Source organism: Ambystoma mexicanum, chromosome 3p (assembly GCF_040938575.1).
Source record: "Ambystoma mexicanum isolate Mex_15411 chromosome 3p, UKY_AmexF1_1, whole genome shotgun sequence".
NCBI lineage: Eukaryota > Metazoa > Chordata > Amphibia > Caudata > Ambystomatidae > Ambystoma > Ambystoma mexicanum.
The window spans coordinates 351187174-351201437 of NC_090925.1; the positions used below are offsets into that span (position 1 = coordinate 351187174).

Here is a 14264-nt window from a genome sequence, read left to right on the forward strand (position 1 = left end):
GATGCAAACTGTATTAAAATGACAAAACTTTCTTATCATTGTCGATTCAGGTAAAAAATGTCATTCTGCTTTGAAAAAAATTCTATCTAGAAAATGCACAATATGGAACCAATTTACATGCATTCGAATGATATGTAGATGTAATTTTATATGTGGGAGACGACCATGAAATAGTAGTGGCATCACTGACATCACAACCAGAGTATACTTACTCGTTACTCGGATTACGCGGACGAACAGTGCCGCGAAGTTCGTGCATAAGCACCATCATCATCCTCAACACGGTCCGTGAGAGGCAGGCTTCCCTGAACTCTGGCAGCTCGGTGATGCATTGCGGACTTGGCTCGCCTTCGGAAATGTAGGCCAAGCACCCGGAATTTTCACGGCAGCAGCAGTTCTCCTCCTCAGTTGGCATTAGCTCGCACCGATTGCACGTGCACCAGGTGGAGACGCCGTCCATGCGACATGGTCCAGGCTCTTCATCCGTTGACTGGTCCTCCCAACTGCCGTCCGAATCCCCATCGTTTTCGCATGCTTGCCTTTCCAGTAGTTCTTGCTCGGTGTACTCGGGCTCATACATATACGGCATTATTGTAGCCATTGTGTGGTAAAGAAAGTAAAATAATTTACAGAGATGGTACAGGTGTTCACAAGGCCTAGAAGCGGCAAAGGTAGCTGACCAGAGCACAGAAACGAGTCACAGAATACTCAAAGTAACACAGAGAGAGTAATGGAATCGAAAATCTGCTGCTGTGTGTTGTGAAACGGTGTGTTTATACTTATTGAGGAAAGAGGCGTCCTGCCATTTCCATGGCGACACTTCATTAGCTGAGGCGCAGCGATTGTTGACACGAAACGTGCTTTGGCGTTGGGAAATGGGCGGTACGCGTCTGCTGATGTCAGGCTCAGGGGCGGGGGATTTGATTTAGTGCCGCAAAAGCAGGTGAGCCAGGGCGATGGGGGGAAATGATAGGATTATCAGAAAATGGCGGCTGATTTCGAGTGCGTTAATGGACGAAAAGTCGGGTAAGGTCCATAGGAAAGTTTTCTACGATCTACCGATTTATGCTTAAAAACACATGGCCGAACCGTGGGGACAATAAAAAAAAAGGCCCGGAACTATCCTTTAACTAAAGAAGCTCAGGCTAAACGAAAATTAATTCAGCCACAAGCCAATGTATGTCATTTCTGAAAGATCTTAGGAAAGACTAAAACGTTACAGCATCTGTTAGTTAACTGTGATGCACTTACGTCAACACGTGCGCAGCATTTAAAATTACCTACACATGAGTACAAAGCATTGTCTCCAGAGTTACTATGGCAACTCATTTTTCGTGGTCACATAAGCTCACTTAGAGTTGGTTCAATTAGATTGCTTCAGGCAATGAAATTGGTATCAATAGCTAATTGAGTATGGAAGATCACTTGAATAAGGTTAGTGTATCTCAAAGTGAAAGATAGACCGAGAAGACAGTGTGGGTGGAACTCATTTGTTGGAAATGTAATCAAATATTGCTAATGTAAAACGACATGTTTGTGATGTAGCATGAAGAGGGTTTTGCTAACCTTAAAAAGTTTTGAAAAGTGAATTTTTTGAACAATTTATTTTATGTGCAACTTCTTATGTTTGGTTTTACATGTAAAATAATCATGACTTTTGTATTTTGAATACATTTTATTTCTTCTCTTTTGTGGAGATAATGTATAAAATATGTAAGAATATTGGAAAGTTGATTAAATCAGCTATGACAATAAAACAAAAAACACACAGACATGGGAGCTTACGCTGGGGAGGCACCTCGTGAGCAAAGAAGGACAGCATCCAGTTCCTGGCACAAGTGCCCAAAAGTACAGAATTATGATTACACTGCACACCTGTTGGGAAATGAACAAAATTCTCCTGTTTTGGGTCATTAGTATTATATTTAATAAAAAGCCACAGCCTTTTTATTGCAAACGCAAACAAGAGTCTGCGTATTTATTGTATGTAATGTATGATGTCCAGGTTCCCTAAGGTCCCACAGCTTAAGGAGAGGCGGGGACACCATGGGGTAAAGAAAGTGGGAACAGGGAAAAGAGGGCTGAAGTTAGGGCCTGCTAGTGCTGACAGAAAAGCGACACTTGGAAGACATGAAAGCATGAGGGTGGAGGAGCAGGGAAAGGGTGATGGTAGAGGCGGAGAATGTAGTGAATGGGTTGTAGAACAAGTGAGTGGAAGTGAGGGGGTGTGAAGGTAGGTGAGTGGAGGGATGAAAGGACAGGGAATGGACTGCTGTGGGGAGCAGGCAAAAGGTAGAGGCGAAAGGAGAAATCAGACTCTTAACCTCCCCTCAATTTCCACCTCTCTAAACTCAGATCCCTACCCTCCTCTGCTGTCCCACTTCCGAGGTCAGGCTGCTACTGCCCCCTACTGTGGAAATCGAGGAAGGTTTATTTTTTCAGTGAGAAAGGAACATTCTTTTTAGTCGACAAATGCCTATTGAATTGATTATAAAATACTGTAACCCGAAAGGCACACTGGTTAGAGTAAAACATGTATATCGATCACAATATCCCAGAAATCGATACAAATTCATAAAACGGATGGTTAGAGGGGAGGCTGCATGTTTAATACACACATGTCAAACAAAGAAAGCAAGTGTGAACCCTAATCCCACAAAGGGAATGTAGTGGACTGTGGGCCTTTTCGCCTATCCCGTCATGCCCTACTAAATGATACTCATTTGCATGCATTGCCAAGAAAGCCAGAATCTGCATCCCCAACGCCCCCCCAGCCCCCGAACACAATTTTGAGAGAGCGCGATGCCCTCCCAAGGAGATGCTAATCGCCCATGAGAGTTGAGGGGTCAAAGCACACAGGAAATCTGACTTTCGAGTGAACGCATTCCAGCTCCCTCTCTGTGAGGCAGGAAACCGCCCTCCTCAAAACGAGAAGCAGCTGCGTACTCTTGCTTCGCCACTGCGGACGCCCACTGAGAGGACAAGGTAAGGCCCAGACGAACCGCCGCGCGTATATGGCCCTCCTCGCTATAGGTGTGTCGCAGGCTCGCCGAAATAGTGTACATGGCAGGCACTTTCATTCACTAGGTGTTTTACTCTAGAACACAACGGGCTAACTGCTGACTGGCTACTTCTAGCCTGCACCATCAACAGAGCAACTTCAAGAATTAGTGTTAGAGACCACTCGAGCGCCTTCGCATCAGGCGTGGCAGCCTTTCTTGCTCTCGTGCTTATTTTATTTTACTATGACGTATGTTTGCTTTTCGTATGGTAAGCCAGGGCTACGGGTCCCAGAGTGCCAAGGAAGTCCAGGAGTCGAGGTTCCCACTCCTGCCATTGGAAAGGTCGCTGACCCTGCTTCTTTGCGATTCAGTGAATTCAGCGTGTCCCCTCGAATGAGGACTTAAGTGCGATCCGTTTAGGTATACTGAGCTAATCCGTTAAAAATTCTCCTGTGTCAAGAGACCTCCAAAAAGAAAAATGTGATGACTGGCTAAACGGATATGAACTATGGGAACGAGGTGATAGGGAGTGAATGAAGGGGTATGGAGTAACATTGCCTACTTAAGTGTTCATGATAACGCGCCCCCCCCTCTTCCCCCAAAAAGCAGCTTCCCGGTGGCCCCACATCTCGCGCACTTCAGCCCATCCTGACTTTTCAGCCAACTTGCTCTTTGCATGCGGGACTTCCCCATTGTAAGTATACTATAGGCGTGTGTGCCTCCTCGGTTAGTGTTGGCTGAAAACCCGTGACCGGCTGAAGGGAGGCCCCCCAGCGCATTCACAAAAAGGATGGGGAAGCATTCACTCATTTGGCGCCCTCGGGAATTCATTCCATGGGTTTCCGTTCGGCTGCTGCATTACAGGAGAGGACGAAGCCTATGCAAATCACTCGGCCAATGGGAGCAGTATGGGCCAAAATGGCCGCCCACGTCCCCTCTGCATGGACACAAGCAGCCACCAACCTCGGCATGACTCATGCTCTTCCCAGTGTCAAATTCCTAAACCGGGGGTATGCACTTCTGGCTCGGTGGGTGTTTTGGACAACAACACCTTGATGCCTCCCCATTGACTAATCTGGTAGGGCTGATGGGGGAGTACAAGCATTTCGAACACAATGTTGCAGACTCTTGTCTTCAACTATTGTTTGGTGCGTTTGTGTTCCCCTAAAAGTCTGGAAAACGTTGGTTTCTATATGCATAACTAAAGCAGTACCAGTGCAGGTGGGCGAAGGGCCTGTTAGGTTTTCAAAAATGCGGAAGAAAAGTATTCTCCCTAGACCCCTTCAGCTAAGTGGTGGAATTATCCCTCATTCTGCCACCATACTTTCTCTGCTCAGCTGCTGAGGTACAGGGACGTAACTGAGCTGGTCTTGGGTTTGTGTTAACCTCCTGCACTTTGAATTCTGGGTCTTGTGTTTTTAACTTTCCCAGTGTCTGCGTGAGTCTAGGAATCCCAGCAAGTCGTGCAGCTGGGTGAAAAAAAACTGGTCCGAGGGCGACCCTCATAGAATGGGGTTGGTTGCTGGCAGAAATAGGATGTGTGTGCAAAACAAGCTAACCTTTAACATATAAAATAAACAAAATATAGAAATTCATGAATATATACACACAATGAAAGAATGTCAACAATACATAATCACCATACATGAAATTGATATAGAAAACTGTGTTCCAATAAGAGCTAACGTTTGATATTTTTCTACCTTAAAAGCTTCAAGTTGTTTCTGGGACAACCGTGGAAGAAGTACGTCCCGACAGACATTAAGACCAAACTTGCTCCTCGCCCAGGCCATCGTCCAATGCTGATCTGACTTATTTTTTATTTTTTTTTAGTTTTATTTTTTAGATGGTTCCATCTCAGCCCCTCTAAGGCAGGGAAATCTATCACTGGGTGCTTAAGGGCTTCACCCTCAATCTTGCAAAAGCGACAACAAGAGATCTGCTTCCAAATGGCCAAGTCTGCTTTATCGGGTGCAAATTCCAGCAAGTGTTAACAAGTGAGCCTGATCGAATCGATCGCTAGAGTAGATTGTTTTTTTGGGATTCCCCCTTCAAATGACTGAAGGAAGGGTATCCGTGCATTTTATCGACTGTGGTGACCCAGTCGCATTCAAATGGCAGTTTCTTCACTCTGCAGGGATTCTCCCTGAGCTCGCTAACAGCGCTAGTAACTTTAGGCAAAAGATTACAACGTTCAAACATCACATTCAGCCATCTGCGTTTCCCTGACCCAAGAGTGTTTCAAGTCCCCAAACAGGGAATCTGGGCATAAGATGTTCCTAGCCAGTGACCATATTCTCCACTGTGCACGTGTTTGCTGCGGGCCAGTTCGTAAAGGATTGCATGCATAGGAATTGGGCACAAGAAGAACCCTTCCCCAAACCATGGCTTCAAGAAGCGGCAGTGTCTCCAGTAATGATAAAGGGTATACCTCCATCCCAAGCGGCAGTGTCTCCAGTAATGATAAAGGGTATACCTCCATCCCGTACAGAATTTTGGGAACTATTTTCCCTTGACAGAATTTTAAACTCTATTTCAAGGAATAAGTAGCGTACCGGAATTTGGCCCTCTTCAATTGGTTGATTAATGTCTTGACAGATCCTCAGCCTGTTCAGCGATGGAGGCGGCAATATAAGAAATCCCAAATGCATCAAGGAATCGACCTTAGTCACGGGTTCTGAACCAATGTGCCATCAAGGTATTTTTAATTCGTCCCTTTGAGCATTGCAGGATCTTGGTCTTACTAGAATTAATGTGAAGAGCGTGATGGTCCATATATACCGCAAGGGCAGCCATCAATCTCTGAAGAGCTGAGTACACTCAAAAATGACAATCGTCCGCATAGGACAACCAGTATGGCCTTAAATTGTGTATAGCGGGCGTGATGAATGTTGTCACCAATGTCAGATAAAGATTAAATGGGGGTGCAAAGACAAAACTCTGCCTGACACCCCGAAACATTGAAATCAGACGTGAAAGTCTACTGGAGTGAGTCAAGCGTGCTTGGATTTCGGAGGGGAAGTTCAAGCCAACAATTAATCAAAGTCCCTGCGGAACCCCTACTTATAGAGCTTGGCCCATAATGTGCACAGTCCACCTTGTTAAAATCTATATAGATATATCCGTATATTAAGCTGTCACATTTTTAGAAGCTAGAATTTAGTGGATCATAAATCTGGAACTGGCATACCTTTCTCCCTTCTTTGAGCGTCCTTTTTTTCCCAGAGCTCTCAAGTTTCCCCTGGACAGGTGAAAAGGCCATACCGGCCTGTTTTTTCCCACTTTGGATTCTGGGGCTTGTAGTTTTTCCAAGTTTCAAATTGGAAATAACAAAGTCCCAGAATTCCAAGCAAAAACAGTCCTGGGTGTCCTATTGCAGAGCCAAGGTAAACGTGAGGGGGTCTATCTTTACAGTTTGTCTTGTGATGCCTAAATCCGAGGGGGGGGGGCGGGGGGGAGCTAGTTCTTTTTTTTTTTTTTTCCTTCTTCTAGGTTAAAGGGGGCGATAAACATCAGAGAAAAGACTTCAGACAAAGCCTATGTCTGAGGCGTGTCATTGAATGTGGTCTTGCATAGTACACCTCTGCTGTTTTGGTGGCCTCTTTGCCACTAGTACGCTTTGAGTGCCAGTGCTGCATGTTAGTGTGGAATGCTTGTTAGCTGCAGGCTGCCACTTGCAAGGGTGGTGTAAGATGGTAAGAGATGGAGAGATGAGCTGGCTCGTGCAGTAAAGGAGGGGGCGTGGTTTAGCGAAAATATGCTTCTTCTGGATTATTCAAATTCTGCAGACCATTTGAATTGCTGTGTCTGAGTAACTAGTTCTTATGGTTTTGCGTCAGTTTCAGGGGGGGTGAGATACTGACATAAAGCAGTCTGGGCTCATTGGCTCTGGCATTGTGCGGAGGTGCACAGCCTTGTTGGTGGCAGTAACACACTCTACAGGAATAGGAGGAGGATCCATTTGGTGTTGATCCGAGGGCCTGCGATTGGCAGTGTTGCTGGGGTAGTGAATCATTTAAATAGCCATGATTTCAGCACCTTTCTGAAGCCTGGGTATAATCTACCTCACTTCTTAGTGATCTGGGGATAATGTCAGATCCTGTGTAAGGGCAAACATGATCCTGTGTGGCGTTTTGTGACTGGAGCTTGGCATGGTTACCAAAGCCGCATTACTAGACCACAGCATGGGGGTGGCAGTAACATGAGTGCTCTTGGCGAATCTGCAGTTTCATAGGACAGATTAAGTCCTATTCCCTCTGTCTGAATTGGTCGTGTGACCCCGTAAAGGAGGATGTTTCTTTCAGTGTTCTCGCACAGCTCTTAGTATATCAACCTACAGGATTTTTGCAGGGAAAGGAGAGTTGGAGGTGGTTCTGCGGTTCGGTAGGTGTTTGCCGTGTCTCCTTTGTGGTTTGGGAAGACTTTGACGCCTGCTATTTTGAAGTGTGGGGAGCGGTGCCTGGTTCCTTCAATGAGCTGAGGGATAGGAAAGAGGTTGGGGGTCTGGGGTTTGCAGGGACACAGATGTCCAGGTGTCGAGGGCATGGGTATTGTAGTGTACCTGCTGCACGTCTGACATTGGCCATGGCTAACAAAACATCCTGAGTTAGGAAGAGGCGAAAAGATCTGTACTAGAATTGGTTATCTGCTCGGTGTTTGAATCGCAGGAATTGATGGTCAGTCTGTCAATACAGTGGGGTCACAAATCTCTTGGGATGGTTATGGGCCGTTTTTGAACCCTTCCTGCTGGCCATGCACCATCCCATTCAATGCAGTGTGCGTAGTGCCATTTCCGCTCTGGAGTTAGCAGCAGGTAGATAATTCCATCAGGTCTCCTGTTTTTCCTTTTTAAGGGTGTTTAGGTTGGGGATGAACCATTTCATGACTTTTGGGGCCAGTGTCTGAGATCTATGTATGAAGGTCGTTTGGTGTTGGTTTAGAGGTCCTGTCTGGTTTCCGATTGGGGGCTGGGATTGAAAGCGTCTAGTTTCTCGGGGTGGTGGTAGTGGTGACCTTCCAGCTGGGTATTTGGGGATTTCTTTGGGGCTCCATCAAAGGGACAACACATTTTTAGTTCAGGGCGTTGATGTAGGCGGGGCATCAAATGTGACCAAAAACTAATGGGGTGCTTTTAAACCTAGAAGAATGAGTGGTAAAAAAAAAATAAACCGTTTTATTTCTTGTCTACTGGTGTACACACATAGGATTCATGCAGCTGAAAATAACTACCTCGGAGGCAAGATTACAGAAACTTTTCACCGATGCAAATTTGCACGCTGTAACTAGGGCAAAGCTTGCCCCAGTTATAACAAAAACACTGGGACATATTAGAAAACCATTGCACGATGGCAAGTGCAGTTTGGCCTGGTATAGGTACCGGGTCAAAAATTGGCATAGTGCAACAAATAGTTACATTTTTCGATGCCATTTTTGCATATTATATTTTTGCACAATGGCAATTTTTTCCTGGTTCTTATAACATGCTAAACTGCACTTGCCATCGTGCAATGGTTTCTAATATGTCGCAGTTGTTAGAAATTGGGGCAAGCTTCGCTTTGCCCTAGTGCTAATAAAGTGCACTTGAGCAAGGCTTCTGTAATCTGCCCCCCTGGTCTGCACCCCCTCCCGTGAGAGCGCCTGTAGATTTTAGCTGGTGTCCAGCGCTTCCCTTGGCCTGTTTCTGGCCCTGGAGGGGCAGTGTTTCTGTTGTGGTTTCTGTTGCTGGGCGCCACTTTAGATTTCCCATTTCGTCTCTGTATTTGGCGTGTGTGTAATCTGTGAGGCCTGTGTCCGGCACAGTTCTGGGTTTGACGGGCTTGTCGCTGCATGGAAGGCCGGCATTGTGAGCTGCTCTCTTCTCCCCCCGCCCTCCTCCCCCCGCCCCCTGTATTTGTGGGGGGATTGGCAGGCGGCCAACTGCAGATCTACTCCAGTACCGAGACTGAGCGTTACTTGCATATCCTGCGGTATGGATTCCGAGCAACATAATGCACCCCACCGCCCTCCTGGTTACCTGTGCACCTGGCCACTTCTACCCAGCATGCCTTTCACCAGAGCTAGTAATTGGCTCCTTTCATTCCTTCTGTGAAATCTTCAGCCTGGAATGTTTAATTCTCTCTCGAGTGCTTTCGCCCCAGTTCCTCGCCTCCCTCAGTCTCATTTGCTCTTAGCAAGCTCCCCCCTCGGCCCCCACCCCTTCTTCCGCCGCTTTCTTTCTCACGCTCTATTTCTGAACCGTGATCTCTTCTTTTGGAGAGCGTCTCTTACTGGTTTGATGGTGGTGCCAGGGGGCTCTTGTGGAGGTCGTGGCTCCGGGTCCTGGGAAGGGGGGGGTCTCCTACATCATCCTGCATAACCTAAGCAGGCGGGGACTGGTCGCCCACCCACAACATGCCCTGCAATCACTCGGTGCCTTCCTTTGCATGAATATCTGGCTCAGATATCCTGTTCTTAGTGGCAAAACAAGGCCGCAGTTTATTATCGCATATTTACAATCATAAATTCAACACACATTCGTATGTAATCCGCCAGGCGAAAGGCAGCACCTTTTTGTTATGGTCTTCCTTCATCCGCACCCCCCTTTTTTCCTTTTTATCATTAAAAAAAGTAGTCTGCTCTTTTGGTTCTCAAGCATCTTGGGGTCTCACTACCTATACCCCACCCTTGGCGCAACTGATTGGCAGCCCCTGCTGTTGAGCTGCAAGGAGCACCATTGTGCTTTACTTTCCACCAGCCCACGTTTGAAGCCGACGGCCAAATGGGGGGTGTATCTTTCTTAGACAACCCCTCCCCCCCCCCCGACCGTGCTAGGCTAACAGAGGGCCTTTTACTCCTGGTCCTCAGCCGTGTTGGCAACTTGAAATCGAACATCTAAGGGTGTGTTGGGTGGGACAAAGTTTGATATTGTGGTTATCTTCCCTGTTAAAGAGTAGTGTTTCAACAGGCCAGGGTCTGCCAGGCCAAAGATCACTGTTGTGGTAATTTACTTTGCTACAGGCAGGGAGTTATGGGGTTGATTTGGAGTAGCCTGGAGAGAAGAATACATTCCACAGAAGGGTACCGCCATCTTGGTTTCTCCCAGGGCTCCCATACTTTATGCCCCCCCTTCCACTTCTGCAAACAAAGATGCTGAAAATGCAGCTAGGATGTAATCCCAGTTTTAGGGAGATTCTCACCCAAGTGCTAAATTCCCTCTACCATTGAGCCCTCCAGCTCTTGCTATATTTTGGGGCTTTGAACTTTTCATTTTCAGTGCGTTTTACTTTTGTGGTGTTTGGTTATGGAGTTTTAAAACCACTCCATAGGCATCATCTTTTTCTGTCACACAGCACCTTTAGTGCAGTGGCACAGGGGTGTCTGTCAGACTCCCCAAATACCTTCTCTGGGACCGACTACTGTCTCCCAGAGCATGTAAAGTTAAATTGACTTTACTAGTCATCTTAAATTTAGACCCAGCACACACTTACTATAGAGTGCTGGAGGGGTTGCCTAGCTTGAGTCTAAACAATCATGTAACAGTCAAATGTTACCCTTTCCCAATTGAAATGGCTGGTGGCAGTGGTTTTAAGCAAACTACCATGACTTTTCCCGACCGCGAACAACGGTAGCTAAAAATTGGGTCAGCCATAATATGGCGCCCAAGTCCTATCTGTAAAAACAGACTCCGGTCAACTTTTTTTGCCATTTCTTTTAGGAAAGGTCCTTGTGTTTGTTTCTGTGTGCCAAACCAGGGTTTAGTCCCTTTTTTGGCCTTTGGAGGGCTTCAGTGCTGAAGCCCTCCCCTGGCGCCTTGAGTGTCTGGGATGAACAGGATGTGAGGGGGAGGTGCCCGAAACTCCCTGTGCTTAGTCTCCTAGGAGACCTGAATGCACTCTGGCGTGATTGGCCGACTGGCTGTCCAGCAAGGACCGCCACCCTGCTGAGTGACAGCCACACTGGAATGAATGGGGGTATGGGGGAAAACTGTCTCTGGGACTTGCAAAGCAGAGTCCACCACTGGAACGAAAGAACTGAAGACAAGCTGAAGGAAGAGGACTGCTGCAACTCCTGGACGACCAGTGAAGCCCTGCTGCAGGTCCGAATTGCCTGAAACTCCATCGACGGAGAAGCCATTCAAGGTTAACTTCTTCCCTTGAGTTTGGTGGGAACAACCAACTCGCAAGCCACCTGGACACCATCCCCATCCTGGTCCAATTTTCTACAGAGTGCTGTTGAAAACCAGGTAGCCAGTGGGAAGGAGACCAGTTTGTCACCTTTTAAGGCAATCGCACCTTAAACCGACATTTTGCCAAACTTGTGGCCTCTTCCCTGGGCAGTGCAGGAACCTCCAGACGTCCTTCTTGTCCCCACAACTGAAGCTCTGGAACAGCAAGATCTGCTCGAACTGCCAGGAACACCTGCCTCAGCTACAGCTCTTCACTTTAAATACTGTGGAAACGCGGTCCTGAAATCTTTTTTCGGCCATGGTGAAAGTTTGTGAACTTTCCCGACTCCGAAGGCTTGTCCTTACCTAAACATTTGTCTAACCAAATTCTTCTGATATCCGTGGCAAAGACCAGACTTAACCGTTTACTACCAGAACTGTGCTATCCTATACCAAAACTCTGAACCATTGACTTTGGCCCAGGCCTATGAACTGAATTGATGGTTGTAGTTTACTGAAACCCTTTGCCCTGCCTATGAAAGTATTTGTGCTGTTGATTCTTATAATCTTGTCTTTTTACCCTCTGAAGTGCCATTTTGCTCCCACTTCACAGAAGCTGCAACTTGTTCAGTAACTTATTGGTTGTGTATTTGTAGTATATGATATTGAGCTGCTCTTGCAAGTGTAATGTTTTCAAACTGACTGTGTAAATAAATGTATATTCTTTTACCAAGAAACGTTGAAGTGTTTGTTTGAATCACTATTTGTTGGCCCTGTGTGTAACTTGTTCTACTGCTCACTCAACTCTGGCTGCTCGGCCACTGCTACCACATAACTGTAGTACAGGCTTGTACCAACACTTATAGTCTTAATTGCATGTAGTGGTCCCCAAGGGTACTGCATGTGATTCTGCCTTGTAATTTTTGCTTTTTGTAAGTTACCTAACAAAGACTTAAAAAATAAATAAATAATCCCGGCCTATTTTTGTTTTTTTTTGTATTTCTTTTTTTTATGCAGCCCACAAAAAAGTCAACCTTCACTTGCGGGATGTCTGTATAATCAGGGGTGAGGGGGTTCACGCCCACCCGCTCCCTCGGGTGCCCCTGCATCCCTCCCTACCCAAGCATACCCCCAACGCATACACGTACGCGCACATAAACACACAAACGCTTACCTGTTCACCTGATCTCCTCTGCCTGGTCCTGAATTGCCTGTTGGCCCTTGCACGCACTCGTGTGCGGCAGGGGCATGATGGTTCAATTTAGAAAGACCGTTGTGTGCGGTCAGAGCGTTCTTTCTAAATAGCATTTTATTTTTTTGTCTCTTTATTTTTTTATTTTTTTATTTTTTCACTTAAGACTAATCCCTTGCAGAAGGCTACGAATATGTTGTGAAAGATTACACATTTAAGGAGGTTAGCCCACCGATCTTGAACATGCAAGGATTTTATCTGGAACCCTGGGAGTTTAGTCTGCTCCAAATCCCTCTGCCATTGAGATGGAAGAATGGGACCCACTAAGAAATGGACTAGCCTTTTCCCGTAACTTCCCCAAGGAACTAATCTGCTATATGAACAGGGCCTACTGCAGTTCAGACCGCTTGAACCCAGGAACCTGCCTGATGGAGGTGACTGGACCCTACAAATGCTCTCAAGACCTTTCAAGTGCTGAAGAAAGTACTTGCCTTGCCCCTGGAGACGCTGGACAAGAATCGAGGGAGTGCCCCTGTCTATCCTTGCATCCCCAAAGTGTTTCAATGCCACTTTGGGCACCTTGAACACCGTCCAAGTTGATGCAAGAGTCAACTGCCTCACGAGCATGTGCGTAGGACATGGGGGGGGGGGGGGCACAGCCCCCCACAATTTTAAGTGGGGGGGGATGTAATGTCATTTATCCCCCCCAGAATATGTTTGGTGTGTCGTGCAGGAATCTGTTTTTGAAGTGGGGGAGGGCCCCCAAAGTATGGGGCAATACCCTGGGGCCAGATGGGTGATCATCTGCCCCCAGGGAAGGAGGGCAAAAGATTTTTTTTTATTTTTTTAAACATAGTTTGGGTGGGTGCGGGTGGGACCACAAGCCACCAGGGATTTTTGCAAGGGGGGTGGCCCTCTCCCCCGCCACCCTAAGTGGATGGGGGGCACCTTATGTAGCCTTCCCTGGGGCAGATTTCTGCCCCTAGGAAGGGGTACATGAGATGCCCCCATCCATTTGGGGTGGGGAGGGGGGCCACTGCAAATATTGGCAGAGCAACCCCCCAAGCCTGGGGCAGTACGTTTTGCCCCCCCAGGGGGCAGATGGCCACACACATGTGCCCATCTGCCCCTAGGAAAGGGGCAAAAAAAACAAAACAAATTATAACTTGTTTTGGGTGGGTGTGGGGGGCCATTGAACCACCATGGATGTTTTTAGTGGAAAGGGGGTGGCCCTCTCCCCCCCACCCCAAATGGATGGGGGGCATCCCATGTAGCCCTCCCTGGGGGGCAGACTGCTAGCACAATCCTCCCCCAGGAAAGAGGCAAAACAAAAATAAAAAAAATAACTTGTTTTGGGTGGGTCTGGGGGTCACTAAAGCACCATGGATGTTTTTAGTGGAAAGGGGGGTGCCCATGGGTGTCTTCTTTTTGGAAATGCATGGGGTTCTCAGTTTTCCTTGGTGGCTTCGACACCCTAGGCCCAAATCTGTAGGTTGTCCACATGAGCAAAATCTGCTTTGCCTTAAGGCTTGGGGACATCAGTGGGTTAGCCTTTTCCCTTTGCGCCGAGGTAGGTGCATCCACACATGTGAGGTACCATTTTGGGCGGGACACCTGTGGGAACGTGGGAAGGTAGAACATCTGTTGTTGGCAGCGTATTTCGGTGGGTGGGCAGAGGGAAATGTCTCTGAAATTTGGCAAAAACCACAATTTTCAGACATTTCACTCTGGCCACCCACTGAAACACGCCGCCAACAACACATGTCCTACCATCCTGCGTTCCTACAGGTGTCCCGACAAAAAAGGTACCTCACATGTATGGGTGCGCCTACCTGGGCACAAAGGGAAAAGGCTAATCCACTGGTAACCCCAAAGGGTTTGGGGAGACAACCTACAGATTTGGGCCTAGGGTGTCGAAGCCACGAAG

General features: G+C 47.2%; 1 protein-coding gene across 1 annotated transcript in view; it reads left to right on the forward strand.

The window, feature by feature from the left end:
* The first annotated feature begins 2737 nt into the window (after window positions 1–2737).
* Window positions 2738–14264, forward strand: part of COX4I2 (cytochrome c oxidase subunit 4I2) — a 215565-nt gene continuing 204038 nt past the window's right edge. The window contains exon 1 of the mRNA XM_069650979.1: window positions 2738–2985. The gene's annotated coding sequence lies outside the window, so the exon portion shown is untranslated. The remainder of the gene's footprint in view (window positions 2986–14264) is intronic.